Source organism: Miniopterus natalensis, chromosome 1, assembly GCF_054644295.1.
Source record: "Miniopterus natalensis isolate mMinNat1 chromosome 1, mMinNat1.hap1, whole genome shotgun sequence".
Classification (NCBI taxonomy): Eukaryota; Metazoa; Chordata; class Mammalia; order Chiroptera; family Miniopteridae; genus Miniopterus; species Miniopterus natalensis.
The window spans coordinates 200,428,480-200,443,948 of record NC_142081.1 but is presented as its reverse complement, the minus strand read 5'-3'; the positions used below and the strand labels follow the sequence as shown (position 1 = coordinate 200,443,948).

The 15,469-nt window shown below is 49.8% G+C and overlaps 1 protein-coding gene across 5 annotated transcripts in view; it reads left to right on the top strand.

The window, feature by feature from the left end:
- The first annotated feature begins 8,829 nt into the window (after nt 1–8,829).
- ADD1 (adducin 1) overlaps nt 8,830–15,469 on the top strand; it is a 72,005-nt gene continuing 65,365 nt past the window's right edge. For 4 of the 5 annotated variants that reach the window (XM_087828491.1, XM_087828476.1, XM_087828489.1 and 1 more), the window contains exon 1: nt 8,830–8,915. The gene's annotated coding sequence lies outside the window, so the exon portion shown is untranslated. Of the gene's footprint in view, nt 8,916–10,398; nt 10,418–15,469 lie in introns of those variants that run through there. The other variant, XM_087828481.1, reaches the window with a different exon arrangement.

Sequence of the window (15,469 nt, the reverse complement as noted above, 5' to 3'; positions counted from 1 at the left end):
GCTTAACCCATTGTTCACAGCTGGAGAAGGTGATATCTTAACCCATTGTTCACAGCTGCGCCACCTCCTTAATTGCTTCGTTCTGGGACCAGGCAGCGTGCAGGGTGCAAAGGCCTAGGAGAAAGAAGCCTAAGGGAAAAAAACTTAAATCTCTGCTTACGTAAGTATATGTGCTCTACAATTTTATAAGTAATGTTTTAGATTAACTCCGTGCTCAATCTTTGGACATTATAAGTGCGTGTATCATTTCCCCCTCTGATTAGGTAAATTAGCTGATATATATCAACCTTATACTAAACTGCATCTTATTAAATCCGTCCTATTGCTGTGGTGCTGAAGTCTTTGCTTCTGCAGGGCGGCGATGACCCCTTCTAGGTCTTAGGAGTTGACATGCGCTAGAACAGAGAGGCATACACTGAATACAATAAGATAGTAGGCCCGGCCGGGCGTGGCTCAGCCGTTAAGCATCGGGGATCCAGGCGATCAGGGTTCGATTCCTGGTCAGGGCACGTGCCCGGGTTGCGGGCTGCAGCCGATCAATGACTCTCTCATCATTGATGTTTCTATCTCTCTCTCCCTCTCCTCTCCTCTCTCTGAAATCAATAAAGATATAATTAAAATAAGATATTAGACAAATCATCATAACGAGCAAAAAAACGAGGAAGGCTTCGTTTATGCCAGCCAAGAGGTCAGGCCAGCGAACTCCTCAGTAAAGAAGCCTTCCCTTTGTGTGACATGGGAAAAAGTCCCCTTGACTTTCTGTAACTTCTGCTCTCTGAGCTCAGAGTTATCAGTGAGATTGAAACAGCACATACCCTTAAAATCTTCACACCCCGGATTGTGTCTGAGTAATAAGTAATCAATGGCGGCTCGATTTTCTAGGACCGCTTCTCTTACCCTAGTTCCTGACCCACAGCCGCTATAGCTTGGGAGGTAGAATTTGGAGCTTTTGCCATAGTACGAGCCAAATTAGATACTTTAGCATTTGATAATCCTACTATCACTGGAGTGGCAAATACAGCCGTAGAGATGTATTCAGCCCGACTAAACAGATGTACTTCACCATCACAGTTTTCATCTCGTGTGAGTTCAGGGTGCCTGTGGTGGGAACAGGGCTTCTGTGGCAATATTACAGTCAAATGTCCAATTGTGCAAGGACCCCCAGCACTATTCATAGGTACCTAAGAACATGCTGTTAAACCACAGGGCAGGAACCAGTCAGGGGGATGGCAAACATGGCCATTTCCGTAAGATACAGAGGAATTTTTTTTTTTTTTTTTTTAATATATCTTCATTGATTTCAGAGAGAGGGAAGAAGAGGGAGAGAGAGAGAGAGACAGAAACATCGATAATGAGAGAGGCATTGATCGAGCCCACAACCCGGGCATGTGCCCTGACCGGGAATTGAACCCAGATCGCCTGGATTCCAGGTCGATGCTCAACCGCTGAGCCATGCCCGGCCGGGCAGGAATTTTCTTTTGAACAGTTCGATTGCTGCTGATTTTTCAAAGACAAACAGTTTCCTGGACATCCTGTAAAGTATACACACTCTCCTATGGAACCTCCTGCTACTTTAATAGAAAACATAGTACAAGCCCTTTCAACAGCAGGGCAATTGATAGCATCTGGTCCCAATGCAGATGAGTCTCCTGACAGTTTTGTCTCTCAACCTTTCCTGGAGCCTAGATGTTATCTCTACAGAAGAAAGGTCAGGGGTGTCCAAACCGCATGGCCAGGGATGTGCTAAGACAGACCCTCCTGGTGGGGAGGTCCCACCCTGCCCTACAGTTGTTCCCTGCTAGGCACCTGGGGCTTTCCACCTTGATGACCTTCTGTACCTGGCCCCTTGTCCTTGCTCTGCTCGCGTCTGTCTGACTGCCTACTACACCCCCCCCTTAAGGATCTTGGCTCTGAATTATTTCAGGGAAGAGGGGCGCAGAGTCTCTTCTTATAGCTACTTCCTGCTGAAAGGGGGTGACGCTTTCCTCAAAGCCAAGCGATCCTTGCTCTGTCAGAGGGAGAGTGAGGCCTGGGCACAAAGGAGGTGGTGGTGGTATCTAGAGGTGGTTTTCCCTGGGTACCAGTAGGGCTTGTAACCTGGTGGAGACAAACTGTTATAAATTTTAGTATTATTAGGACAAAGCTAGAACAACAGGAATTATGACAAATGGTCTGGTGGAAGGAAAAACCAAAAAACATTTCAGTTGTAATCTTTCCCTGTCGAAACAATTTCCCCCCCCTAAAATCACCCTCATTTTATTAAAGAGCCAAATTAAGACCAGTCTCTTTACTATATTGTTCAGTTTCAGTTTGGCCTGGTTATTTGTTGAACCCAATAAGAATAGCACTTGAACATGGAGGTTTTTAAAACCTGCTTTGCTGGGATCTCATGATGGAGCTTTCATTAGCCCCTCAGGGCAAAGAAGCCGAGCTACCTAGTTGCCATCAGGTTTTGCCCGCAAGACCTATAGACTTGGGTGAGTTCCTCAAGTTCTTGAGGTCCCCAAAATGTCTTGAGGTTCTTTCCTTGCCATTTCCCAGGAAAGCAACCTTCGTCCCTTACCAGGAACGACTGCCATGAACCATGAGACCAAGCAAAGTTTCAGGCTTTCTCCAAGATGCTCTTATTAGCTTCAGAGTTAGCCTTTTCGTTTTCGTGAGGCTTTCTTCTGACATCCAGAGTCCAGGCATGTCTCTCTCAGACGCGACATTCCAGCCCAAGTCTCGGTTAATAAAACCACAATTGAAAACTGGTCTTACTGAATTAATGCAAAGAAACGTATTGCCATGACTCAATCATTAAGAAATTGCCAAGTTTTGGAGGGATCAGGTAGTGAGAAAAGTATAATTTACCTAATTGCTTTAAGGAAAGAAACAAGTTTCCTTATGTCTGAAAAACAGGTTAGAAATCAGACATACTTTTAGCAAAAGTTACAAGAACTACAATTATTTTCAGTTCATTCAGTCCCATAATCAATTTTTGTTTCTCCTGATTTTTCTTGCCAGTACTTCTAAAAACGCAGACACTCTATAGAGTTCTAATAATTCTCACCCACTTTGAAGGGGATGACCTGAAAATTTATTCTCAGGATATGTAATTTAAAATAAGTCAAAGTCCTTTTCATGGATGCCTCAGAAGAAGTGACATTTCTGCAAATGCATTTCAACAAAACAGCGACTGTCTCTATATAACAAAAAGAAATTTAAAAAGACACAGTTATGGATTTGATTATAATGCAATTGACATGGAATCCTGTCCTGCAAAATGCAATATTCCAGAATGACAATTAGAGTGAAAGTATGTTAGAATGTATAGACTCCTGGAGCTTTTACATCTATTTTAATAACGTATATATAAATAGAATATAGTTATTATTTCTTTACTTGACAAAGCTTCCTACGTATCTTAAGTATAAGCTTCTCCTTCATAAGGAGAGAAAACAAAGTCCTTGAGGCATTCCCGGGCCTATCGGTGTGGCCTAAAGCCAATTCTGGGTCAAGAAAAAGTTTCTTAAAATTCAAGCCCTGGGAAGGTGGTCAAACTTTTTTGACCAAAAGATCATATATCGTTATTATTACGAAACAGTGTTAAAGTAAATACAAACATAGGCTAGTAAAACTTCAGTTCCTATGATTAAGAAGATGCCTTTTTTTTTTTTAAGTAATCAAGTACCTGATTAATATAATATATAACCACTTTAATAATTTATAAAACTTTTGCATCCTAGGCAAATACAGGAAAGACTTTTTCCCTTTTAACAGGCTAGAAAGGAAAAAAAAAAACTCTGTATTAGTTCGCTTTACTTTTTTTTAATTTAAAAAATTTAAAATATATATCTTTATTGATTTCACAGAGAGGAAGGGAGAGGGAGAGAGAGAGAAACATCAATGATGAGAGAGTCATTGATCAGCCGCCTCCTGCACGCCTCTGACTAGGGATCGAGCCCGCAGCCCGGGCATGTGCCCTGACCGGGAACCGAACCCCGATCTCCTGGATCCCAGGTCGATGCTCAACCGCTGAGCCACGCCAGCCAACCTTAGTTCACCTTCGATTCATTTATCGAATTAAATTTATTATTCAGATTACCTAGAATTTTCTTTTAAGATTTCTCTTTATAACCCTTCTACAACTTGCACCAACCTTCTTACCTATTCAGAAACAACCAGCTTTAGAGCAACTCACTTTCTCCCATCAAAATGCACCTCCATGACTCATGCCTTCTTTTACCAAAACCATACAGTTTCTTTCTAACTAGTTAGAATTCTTAACTCTTAGAAATCTTAATATTTAGGTGGCATGTAACTAATTAATATTTCTCAGGTTAGCAATACATTCACATTTTTTAAAGATATATTTCAAATAAAATGCAAGACATAGTCATTAACAGATTCAAATCCATCCTCTAATAAGTAATAAGAAGCCAAGAGTAGGCAACTCAGACTAACACTTCAGTATCCTGTTATTTCAAAATACCTCGATATTTAATAATTTTTATTTTTAACCTAGCAAAACTCCAGTCTTAAGTTCCCAAAGACTTTGGGGAAAAAAAAAAAAAAAACAAAAAATATAGAAAACTTTATATATATAAATAATTATTACTGAAAAGCCTTATAAAAACACTTCATTTTAGTTATATCTAATTTGTTATGTCTCAACAACCTTGAGATTTTTAAGCCAATTATTATTTCCCAAGGCATTTTCTTGGCAAATTTTGTAATTCCCGGGCCTCAGGCCGCCTTTAAGTGAAAATACCTTTTTTTTCTTCTTCTTTACAGAGTGGGTGTGGCCCTCTCTGCCTGAGGGCATTTTGACAGCTCTGGCCCTTCTGGGAGAAAACTTAGGGGGTTTAAAAAGATTTATTTCCCATATTTTTCTTTCTGAGTAGAATATAGTACTATGAAATCATGTACATAAGAAGAGATCTTACCCTACTTTACAACAGAAACAAAACGACTCCTAAAGTAAATGAGAGTGCTCTCAAAAGGAGGGGGGGCTAGGACAGGAGCCTCAGCATCTTTATCTGTCAGGAACCCAGCGCAGCAAAACACCTTCTGTCTAAGCGGTGCAAAGCCCAGACAGCAGGCAGGATTCCCAGTGTTCATCAACAGCGAAGAGCAGGCTAAGCCCCTAAAAAGACAAAAGCCAGCCGGGTGTGGCTCAGCGGTTGAGCATTGACCTGGGGTCCAGATGATCAGGGTTCGATTCCCGGTCAGGGCACATGCCTGGGTTGCGGGCTCCATCAATGACTCTCTCATCATTGATGTTTCTATCTCTCTCCCCCTCTCCTTTCCTCTCTCTGAAATCAATATAGATATATTACAAAAAAAAAAAAGACAAAAGCAAGCAAAGAACACCTACAACCAAATTCACATTGCAGACAGACAGACAGACAGAACTGTCACTAGTTAAGCATTTCATGTGGCTGATGCCTTGAGAGGAGAGCAGGGCAGCACATTCCTGTGATCCCCCCCTCCCCCTGGGTTCAGCCCGCCACAAGCAGCTGGGGACCCCAGCAAAGTGGGGTATGATCCCATCTGTAAACAAATTCTAAGCAAGATTACAGGCAAGGTCACGCAAGGCAAAACTACCCTAATATACAATGTTTACAAATGCGCACAACAGACAGACGACATTCAACAGACAGACAACCACTTGCGGCTTATTGAGCACAGCCAGACAGAACACCAGACCGAATGCCCTGCACCACACAGGCCTAAGTCTCCACCCTAAGCTGATCAGGCTGGGGCTCAGAGACCAGGCAGGGACCGTGAGAGGCCGCCTGCAACCAGGCGCTGGCCAAGCTCACCCCAGATGGGGGGCAACGGTCAACAGACTGCAGACAACAGATGCCCCTCCTTACAGGGTTACAGAAGCATAAGTTGACCAGAATGCGGCCCAGCAGCCTGCCAGGTGGGGTTGCCAGTGCATTTCCCATGCTTTTCGAGTTATACAATACCCACAAATAACAGAAACAGAGACAGAAGCTACCTTAAATACGCCAGCCTGGCTCGCAATGCCCAGGACTTACAGATCAAGTTGGAACAGGCACGCAAACAGAACCCATTCAACCAACAGTGAAGGTGACTGGGAAAGCTCGCAAGCACGTAAGGAAAGTCCCCGTGTTAAATAACTCAGCCGCTGCTAGGGCGTTTCTGCAGGCGCTTGCATGTCTCCCAAGCCCAGGCAACCACCCAGGGTCCTTTGGCAGTCCCTGAAGGGGTTTACCTTAGGGCTCAGAGGAGGGTCCCGGTGGAGTCGCCAAAATGTGTTACTGGGAAACCCCGGTGGGGCTTGGGCTGCCTGTCGCTGTATTCAACTCAGCGGAGGCAGGGTTGAATCACATAAGGCCTTTATTAAGAAGGCCGGCCAACCAAGACGACAGGGAGCCTACGAGCATCCAAAACCTGTCTTCAGGAGTGGCCTGAGCAATCAGGTTCTATGGGGCAAACTGGGGCTGGGAATGGAAGTCATTCTTTTGATCTTCGTCACCTGGCAATGTCTCCAGAAGGTGACTCATTGTTAGGTTGGCAAGGCCATGCTTCTTGGTCTTGAGAAGGTGATAGCTTAACCCATTGTTCACAGCTGCGCCTCCTCAATTGCTTCATTCTGGGACCACGCGGAGGGAGTGCAGGGTGCAAAGTCCTAGGAGAAGGAAGCCTAAGGGGGGAAAAAACTTAAATCCCTGCTTACGTACGTATATGTGTTCTACAACTTTATAAGTAATAGACTGATATTTCAGATTAATTCAGGTGCTCAGTCTTTGGAAAATATAAGTGCCCCTATCACTGCCATGTGCTCTCCTTCCTCCTGAGCCCAGACCCTGGCCCCTGCCTAGCTCCCCACCACCCTCATGGCCTCTAACAGTTACTGCGGGGTGCCCAGATCCTGACGTGCTCAGAGATAGGGTCCATTCCTGAGCTGGGGAAAAGAGCCCCAGACACCCCCCGGAATCTTCCCTAAGCCCAGGACTGACATGGTTTTACTTCTCCTGCAGTTGATCAGAAAGAGTGCAGTGAACCTCCATACCTTCTGTTATTAGAATTAGAGACTTTTTATTATAAAAGGGTCTTTTTAGAACCAGAAGAGACCTCATAAAACAAGTCCGAGGTTGCTCCCTGTCGCCACCCCCTACCCTGGGTCACATTGCATGGGCGCCCCCTGCTGGTCAAGGAGGAGCTTCCTGCACCCCAGGAAGAATGGGGCAATCGGACGGGGCCCCAGGGAAGAAAAGGCCTGCGGCCTGGGGCCAAGGGGCTCCCCTGGGACTGGTCTCTGGAGGGGAGACCCAGAGGACACAAGGCCACGCAGGGCAGAGCTGGCACTTGAAACAAACCCGCGTCTCTAGAGGAGGGGCGGGGCGGGGCGGGCCGCAGCCTCCGTCCCCGGCTGTGACCCGCCAGCAGGGAGCCCCCTCCAGTGTATTTTTCAGTTCTGAAAGTGTCTGTTTCCCCTTCAGAAGTTTGATTTGGTCTAGAAACGATTTTTAGAAGTTTTTTTCAGTTACAGTTGACCTACAGTATTAGGTTAGTGTCAGGTGCACGACATAGCGATTAGACATTCCTATGCCTTCCGGTACCCGTCTGACACCGGAGATAGATACATAGTTGTTACAATGTTGCTGACTGTATCCCCTGCGCCGCGTCCCATCCCCGCCTGACTCGGCCTTTTCCGTAGCTCCCCACACTCCTTCCCAGGCTCGGGTCTCTCCTGCCGGCCTCCTCCCTGCGAGCCCTCGCCGACACCCGTGGGCCAGGGGCACAGACGTCCGTGATACTGAAGCGTGGAGTTTTGTCACTGTTACCCGCAGACAGGGTCCCTGACCCTCCTGTGGCGTAGCCAGAGGTCCCCGCGGGGAGGGAGGCCCGGGCTCCCCCCTGTTCCTCCACTGCCGGCTCGCGGAGCCTCCCACGGGTGTAAAGGGGACAGGAAGCGCGGTCTGTCATTGTAACAGCTGTGCGACAGCCGTCCGCGTGCCGGGCCTTTCTGGGGTCACATGAGGCCACAGCAAGGACGGGGTGGGGGAAGGTGCTGCTCGGGTCTCCGGGCCGCAGCCTCCAGGCCGCGGGCAGGTGGCCTGGCCTCACCGGTCCCTGGTCGGGGAGGTGACGACCGGTGCGCGTTCACCCGGGCTCAGCGCGCCCGGGAGCCGCCCTGTCTGGAGCCTTATCAGGGTCCCCAGGCCGCTGTGGGGACCGCGCCCTGGCTGCCCGCCAGGCCCCGTCAGCCCGCGGATCTCCCTCCGGCTGGGGCTTTGGCCTGGGACCAGCTCGGGTGGGGGAGGGGGCAGGCAGAAGTCGGGCTCGGACAGCGCCCGGGCTGGCCAGGGCCGTTTACAGGGCCCCGCGGCGCCTCCCGTGAACCAGGCCCGCAGGACGCTTCCACCGACAGTGACCGGGGGACGAGCAGCTCCGGGTGGCACAGTCGGCACAGCGGACCCAGGCTCCGGCCACGAGGCCATGGAGCGGGGGGACCCGCCCGCCATCCACACGCTGCGCCCCGCGACCTGCGGCGCCGAACCCTCCGCCGTCCGCGGGGAGGGCGGGGCCGCGCCTGGGCGGGTCTGAAGCTCCCAGGCGGCGACCCCGCCCCTCGCCGCTCAGGCCCCGCCCCGCCGCGCACGGGGACAGCGGGCAGCCAATCGCAGGGCGCGTTGCTGGGCTGTGCGGCGCGGGCTGGGCTTATGGGGTGGCGCGTTCTTGGGCTGCAGCGCCGCAGGCCGCACCCAGCTCGAGCGGCCGGGGCAGCGCTTGGGCTGAGGGGGCGGAGAGGCCGGGCGGCGGGAGGGAGCTGCGGGCCGGGTTCGCGCGGCGGACAGGGGGCGGAGCCCGAGCCGGAGCCCGAGCCGCTGGAGGCGACGGGCGGCGGCCGCACTCGGACTGGGGATCCCGCGCGCTGCCCGCGTTTCTCCGCTGAGGTGAGGCCCGGGGTTCCGGCTGGGCCGCGGGGCCTGCAGCCGTGGGGCCGGCGGGGCCGCGCGGGGGGGGCGCCCCGGGAGGTCCTGCGCGGCGGCCCTGGCGGGAGCCGGAGCGGCGCTGAGCGCTCTGCTCGCCCCTCCGCTCCCGGGGCCGCGGGGCGCCCGCCTCGTTTCCGGGCTGCGCCGCGGGGCCGGGGTCCGCGCGCGGGGCCCGCCGGGCGCTGGGCCCGCCCCTCGGCCGCGCAGCCGCGCCCCGCCTGGGCCGGGTTCGCAGCCGTGGCTTCCGCGGGAGGGCGAGCGGCCGGGCCGCGGGCGGAGGCGGCCTGCCCGCCGCTCTGCGGGCCGCCCTCGCCGCCTCCCCGCCCGCCCGCCTTCGCGTCCCCGGAGGCGTCGGGGCCTCGGCCGTCCACGCTCGCTCGGGGCGCGGGGCACCCGGCTCCCTCCGCGCGCACGTCCCTGGGCAGCCCGGCCGGCGGGTCCGCGCGGCGCGACCGTGGACTTGACGTCCAAGCGACGGAAAGCGAGCGTCGGGCCCCGGAGCGGCAGGAGCCAGCAGGTGGCTGCGGGCGGGGCCGCGGGCGGTCGCACCGGCGCTGCTGGGCGTTTTGCAGGTGCAAGTGGGCTGAAGTGTTAACGGGGCCGGCTGTGGGCCGCCGAAGGGTCCCCGTGTCTTGTCTGCCAACGTCCGAGGCCCCGGGACGGGGGAGCGGACGCCGGGGTGGGGTTCGGCCGGCAGGGGGCGTCCCGCGTGACGCTCCCGCCTCGGCGCCCCCGCTGCCCCCGACTGCGGGGCACCCCGGCGTGGGCGGTGGGGCGTGGGCGGCGCGGACGGAGGGTGGGACCTGTCCCGCGTCAGGCCAGGGCTCCCCCGGGACGGACCCGACGCCGGCCGTCTCGGGAGGGCGGGCGAGCCTTCGGCGGGGTTCCCGGCGCCGCCCCCCAGCTCCCCGGCCTCGCCCCGCGGGGTTGTCGGGTTCCGTTGTCTCGGGGTCGCGTTGGGTCGGGCGGCTCCTGATGGGGCCCAAGTGTTTTTGATGGTCTCGGTTTCTCGGGGTTTGGCGGTTTCTCTCACTGTTGTGAACCCTCGCCCGAGACGCCCCGTGGGTTTTCGCGGGGCGCTGGGCTGTGCCCGGGGCGGCCCTGGCGGCCGCGGGGTCGCGGGCTGTGCGTTGCGTACGTCGGGCTCCCGTCGGGGTGCGGGGAGCTCGGGGGCCCCGCCCGCCCCCGCCCGCCCCCGCCCGCCCCCGCCCAGCTGTCCTGTTCTGCCGGCTGTTTCCCGCGTATCTGCGTCTTCGCCAGGACGGACGGACGGACGCAGCAGCGCTGGTGGACCGCGCCCTCAGGCAGCCGTGTCCGCGGCCTCCCGCCAGGGGGTCGGGCCCTCCCGCCGGCCCGCTCCGCCTTCCGCTCCCGCGTGGCGCCTCCGCGGCTGAAGCCTGACGGTGTCCTGTGCACAGCCCGCACTCCGCGCTGCATCAGAGTTTAACTGCACAGAACTCGCTGTGAGCGTCACCCCGGTAGACCCCGAGGTGCGGTGGGACCCGGGTGGGTCCGTTCCCGCGAGGCGGGCGGGCGGGCGGGTGGGCCTGTGTCCTCCCGCCTGACCCGGCTCGGTCCTCGCCGTCGGGCGCTGAGAGTGGGCGTTCGAGTTCCGCACCTTCACTTAGCACCTGGGAGGCTTCCCTAAGGAGACGTTCCCTCCATAGTTTCATCACCCTAAGTTGCAGCTGTTTTAGGGAAGGCAGGGTAGGTGCTTAATTTCTTGCAATTGTTTATTAGTTTTCAGAATCCCGAGTTGGCGCCTCCAGAGGCAGGCAGTGCGCCGTGTGCTCGGTCGCCATGGGCTTGGTGCGGGAGCCCCGGCAGGTGTTGTCCTGCGGGCCGGCGAGAGCGCGCTCGGCCCGCCCGAGGCCTCAGGCGCGGCTCGGGGCCGGCGCTCCTCTGTCTGGGTCACAGACTGCGCCCGGCGCGGCCTGTACGTTTCCTACCCCAGCTCTGAAATCGCCCGCTTCTCCACGTGAAAAATCATGCTGTTAAACACAGCCTGGGCCCTGGGCCCGGTGGCTTATAGCTCCTAGTGTTTCTTGGTGTTTTCAGATCATGGGTTTCTGATACTTCCAGTTGTAAGGCAAGGAGGAGAAAGTTCTTTTTAATCCTCCCCAGGATATGTTTATTGATTTTCTTAGAGAGAGAGACATGGGTGTCAGAACATCCATTGGTTGCCTCCCTGTGTGTGCTGGGCGGGGTGGATGGACCAGCAGCCTGGGTGTTGCCCTGGCCAGGAATCGAGCCTGTGCCCTTGTGGTGCTTGGGAGGCCGCGCCAGCTGACCAGCCGCAGGGCCTGGGCAAGTGAACATTCTTGATTTTACACCTGTATCTTTTTTTCTTCTAAGGGAAACACCTTGATTCTAATTACTCATTGTTTTATCCCACACTGTACACATCTCAGCCTCAGGAGGATAATGGGAACACTGCCACCACCAACTAATAAAAACTGTTGAGCTTTTTTGCATACTTACAAGGGATATGTGGTCAAATTACTGTGTTTAAAGTCACTTAGCATCGTTCTGTGATTTTGCTACTACTGGATGTATACTTTGGTGCTTTTGTTTTTTATTTTGCTTTCAATATTTAGGGATTGCTTTTTTAAAATCCAGTTTTATTTTATAATTATGTAAAATATGAACAGGCTTTCAAATGCAAACATAAAACAAGGTATATTTAAAGAAGTCTTTTTCATGTTCCACCCCAATGCGCCCCCCCCACACTAATCTGTTCTCCCGTATCCATGAGTTCAGTTATTGTTTTTTTTTTTAATTGAAGATTCCACATAGTGAGATCATACAGTATTTGTTTTTCTCTGACTAATTTCACTTATCATAATGCCTTTATGGTTTACCCATGTTTCAAATGGCAGGATTTCCTTTTTTATGGCTGAGTAATATTCCTCTCTCTGTGTGTGTGCATATTTTCTTTATCCATGCATCCATCAGTGAGCACTTAGGGGTTATTCCACGTTTTGGCTATTGTAAATAATGCTGCAGTGAACATTGGGGTACACATCTCTTTTGGAGTTAGTGTTTTCATTTTCTTTGGATAAATACCCAGAAGTGAAATTGCTGGGTTGTCTAATAGAGCTTTTTGGTTTTTTTTTGAGGAATTTCCATACTGTTTTCCATAGTGGCTGCACCAGTTTACATTCCCATCAATAGCGCACAAGGGTTCCCTTTCTCTACAGCCTTGCCAACACTTATTTCTTCTTTTATTAATAGCTATTGTAATAGGTGGGAGGTGGTATCTCACTGTGGTTTTGATTTGTATTTCTCTGATGATTAGTGATGCTGAGCACCTTTCATGTACCTGTTGGCCATCTGTATGTCCTCTTTGGAAAAATGTTTATTCAGATCCTTTGCCCTTTTTGTAATTGGATTGTATGTTTTTTTTGCCGTTGAATTTTTTAAAAAATATATTTTGGATATTAAGCCCTTAAAAGATATGGTTTGCCAGCCTATGATCCAGGAGATCTCCCGTTCAATTCTCAGTCAGGGCACATGCCCAGGCTTTGGGCTTGATCCCCAGCAGGGGTGTGCAGGAGGCACCCACCCAATTAATGACTCGTCATTAATGTTTCTTTCTCTCCCTCTCCCTTCCTCTCTCTGAAATCAATAAAAATGAAAATTAAAAAGATATGATTTGCAAGTATTTTCTTCCATTTGGTAGGATGCCTAACCTTTTTAATTTTATGATTATATTCATGCTTCCTCTTTATTAGATAGATAGTAGTGTACTAGACATGTTTTCCTACCATGTTTTTTTAAACAAATTTTATTGTGGTAAAATACATAAAATTTAACATCTTAACCATTTTTAAGTATACAGTTCAGTGATACTAAATACATTCACATTGTTGTGCAGCATCACCACCATCATCCCCATAACCCATGCATCCTGAAACTGTAGCCATCAAGTGGTAACTCCCCATTCTCCCGTCCTTCTAGCCCCTGGCAACCAGTTCTACTTCCTGTCTCTGTGATTCTGACTAAGTACCTCATATGAGTGGAATCGTACAATATACGTCCTTTTGTGACTGGCCTATTTCACTTTGCATAATGTCCTCAAAGCTCATCCATTCTGCAGCATGTGTCAGAATTTTCTTCTCTCTGAGGCTGAATAATGTTCCATTGTACGGAGGACCACGTTTGCTTATCCATTCATTGGTGTTTCAGCCATTGTGAATAATGCTGCTATGAACGGGGCGCACACATGTCTTTGAGAGCCTACTTTAAATTCTTTTGGGTCTATATTCAGAAGTGGAATTGCTGGATCATGTAATTCTGTGTTTAAAATTTTGAGTAACTGCCATACTGTTTTCCACACTGGCGGTGCCATTTTACATTTCCCCAAGACAGCGCAAGGGTTCCAGTTTTTTCACCTCCTTGCTAACACTTGTTTTCTTTTTTTTTTTTGAGAATAGCCACAGTAGCCATTCTAATGGGTGTGAGGTGGTATCTCATTGTAGGTTTTTTTGTTTGTTTTTTTTTAATATGTCTTTATTGATTTCAGAGAGAGGAAAAGAGAGAGGGGAGAGAGAGATAGAAACATCAGTGATGAGAGTCATTGACAGCACAGGCATGTGCCCTGACCGAGAATCCAGCCTCGATCTCCTGGGTCATAGGTCGATGCTCAACTGCTGAGCCATGCTGGCCGGGCTCACTGTAATTTTGATTTGCATGCCTTTTCCATTAACATTTGGCCTCTGTGCCATGTATAATACAGACATTCCTTCTTTCTTTCCATGCATTGTACTTTATTCAAGAAGATAGGACTTTTTAATGAACACTCAACTTAAAAATCTTGTACATTAATGGCACTTTTTTATTATTCTATGATTTGGTGAGAATTTTCTGGCATATTTTAAGTTATTAGGATGGAAGGAAATACTTCACATAGCTGTGATGTCATACTTCAGAATTCTATGGAGAAGACTTGAGCTTTCTCTATTATGTGTCACTTAATAGTTACAGGTGTTAAAAGACTACAGTTTTATATTTTTCTTTTGTTAAACAGCTGCATTTCAGCCTTTCAACTGCAGTATACAGTTTTGGGTTGTTTTCAGATATGCCATTTCTCAGCTAAAATCATCTAATCCATATTGACACAGTAAGTTGGTTATTATTATTTTAAATTTTTATTGACTTGAGAGAAGAAAGGAAGGGGGGAGAGAGAGTGAAACATCTATCTATTGTTCCACTTATTTATGCATTAATTGTTTGCTTCCTGTATGTGCCCTGACTGGAGATTGAACCCACAACCTTGGCATATCGGGATGACACTGTAACCAACTGAGCTACCCAGCCAGGACTGTAAGGTTGTTATTATTAATCAAATAGTTAACATCCCATTTTAGTAATCTGTTTTCTGTTACTACTCATTGTTCTCTCATTATCTTCATAGTCACTAAACTCTGAGTATTTAAGCTTTAAAGTCTAAAATATTAAACCTGTAGATTCTAAGTGTGAAGATAGCTATCGTCATTAATGCTGTCTTGCTAACATTAGTTTTGTCGGTTCTACCTTTAGAAAACATTCTGGATCAGTCCTAATATCCCATCTCCACTCTTACTGAGGGGTCCCAGCAGCCATCACATCTCCCTTGGACCTATCACAGCAGCCTCCAGCTGGCCTCCCTGAGTCCTTCCTTTTCATCTATTCTCCACCTGTCAGCCATGGTGATTTATATAAATTAGGTCATGTTCTTCCTTGCTAAAACCCTTCGAAGCCTGATAAAGTGGTTGCCTGTAGAGAACTGTGTGGCTGTTGGACAGGGTTGGGAGGGACACTGACTTTTCACCATATAACCTTTCAAAGTTTGATTCATGTAACTGGATTATGTACTCAGAATAAAATAAGTAATTTTACAAACAAGCCAGAAAACCCCAGTGACTTCCCATTCTACTTAGAACAAAATCCAGACTTCTTACCTTGGTTTCCAAGCTCACTTTCTATCATTCTTTGACTTGCTCATTTGTTCTGCATTTACAGTGGTCTTCCTGGAACCTGCCTAGCTCCTTTCCGAGTTAGGGACTTGCATGTTGATCCCTCTGCCTAGAATGAACGCTTTTACTCCGCTCTGCATGGCAGCTCCTTTTCATCTTTTAGGCCTCCACTCAAATGTCCCTTAAAGAGGCCTAACTGCTATCTCACACAGTAGGCTTTTCCTATTATTCCCTAACTCAGCTACTTCTTATGTCCCTCAATTTTAATGACTTATCAGTTTACCCTTGTTATCTCTTTCACAAGAGTGATACTCTACAAAGGCAGAGACTGTATTTATCTACTGTTTAAGCTGGCCCCTCTATGTTTTTGCTAGAATGAGTGACATGATTAGACCCTGTCACTTCCCTGTTGAGAGCTTTTCAGTGATTCTTAATGGCAAATAAATCCTGAGCTCCTGGACCAGGCTTTCAAGCTTTATCCTCTTGCCATATCTCCAGTCTTATCTCTTATGACATCTTGTGTTTGCTTCCCACTGTGTTCTGAGCATGTAACCAGGC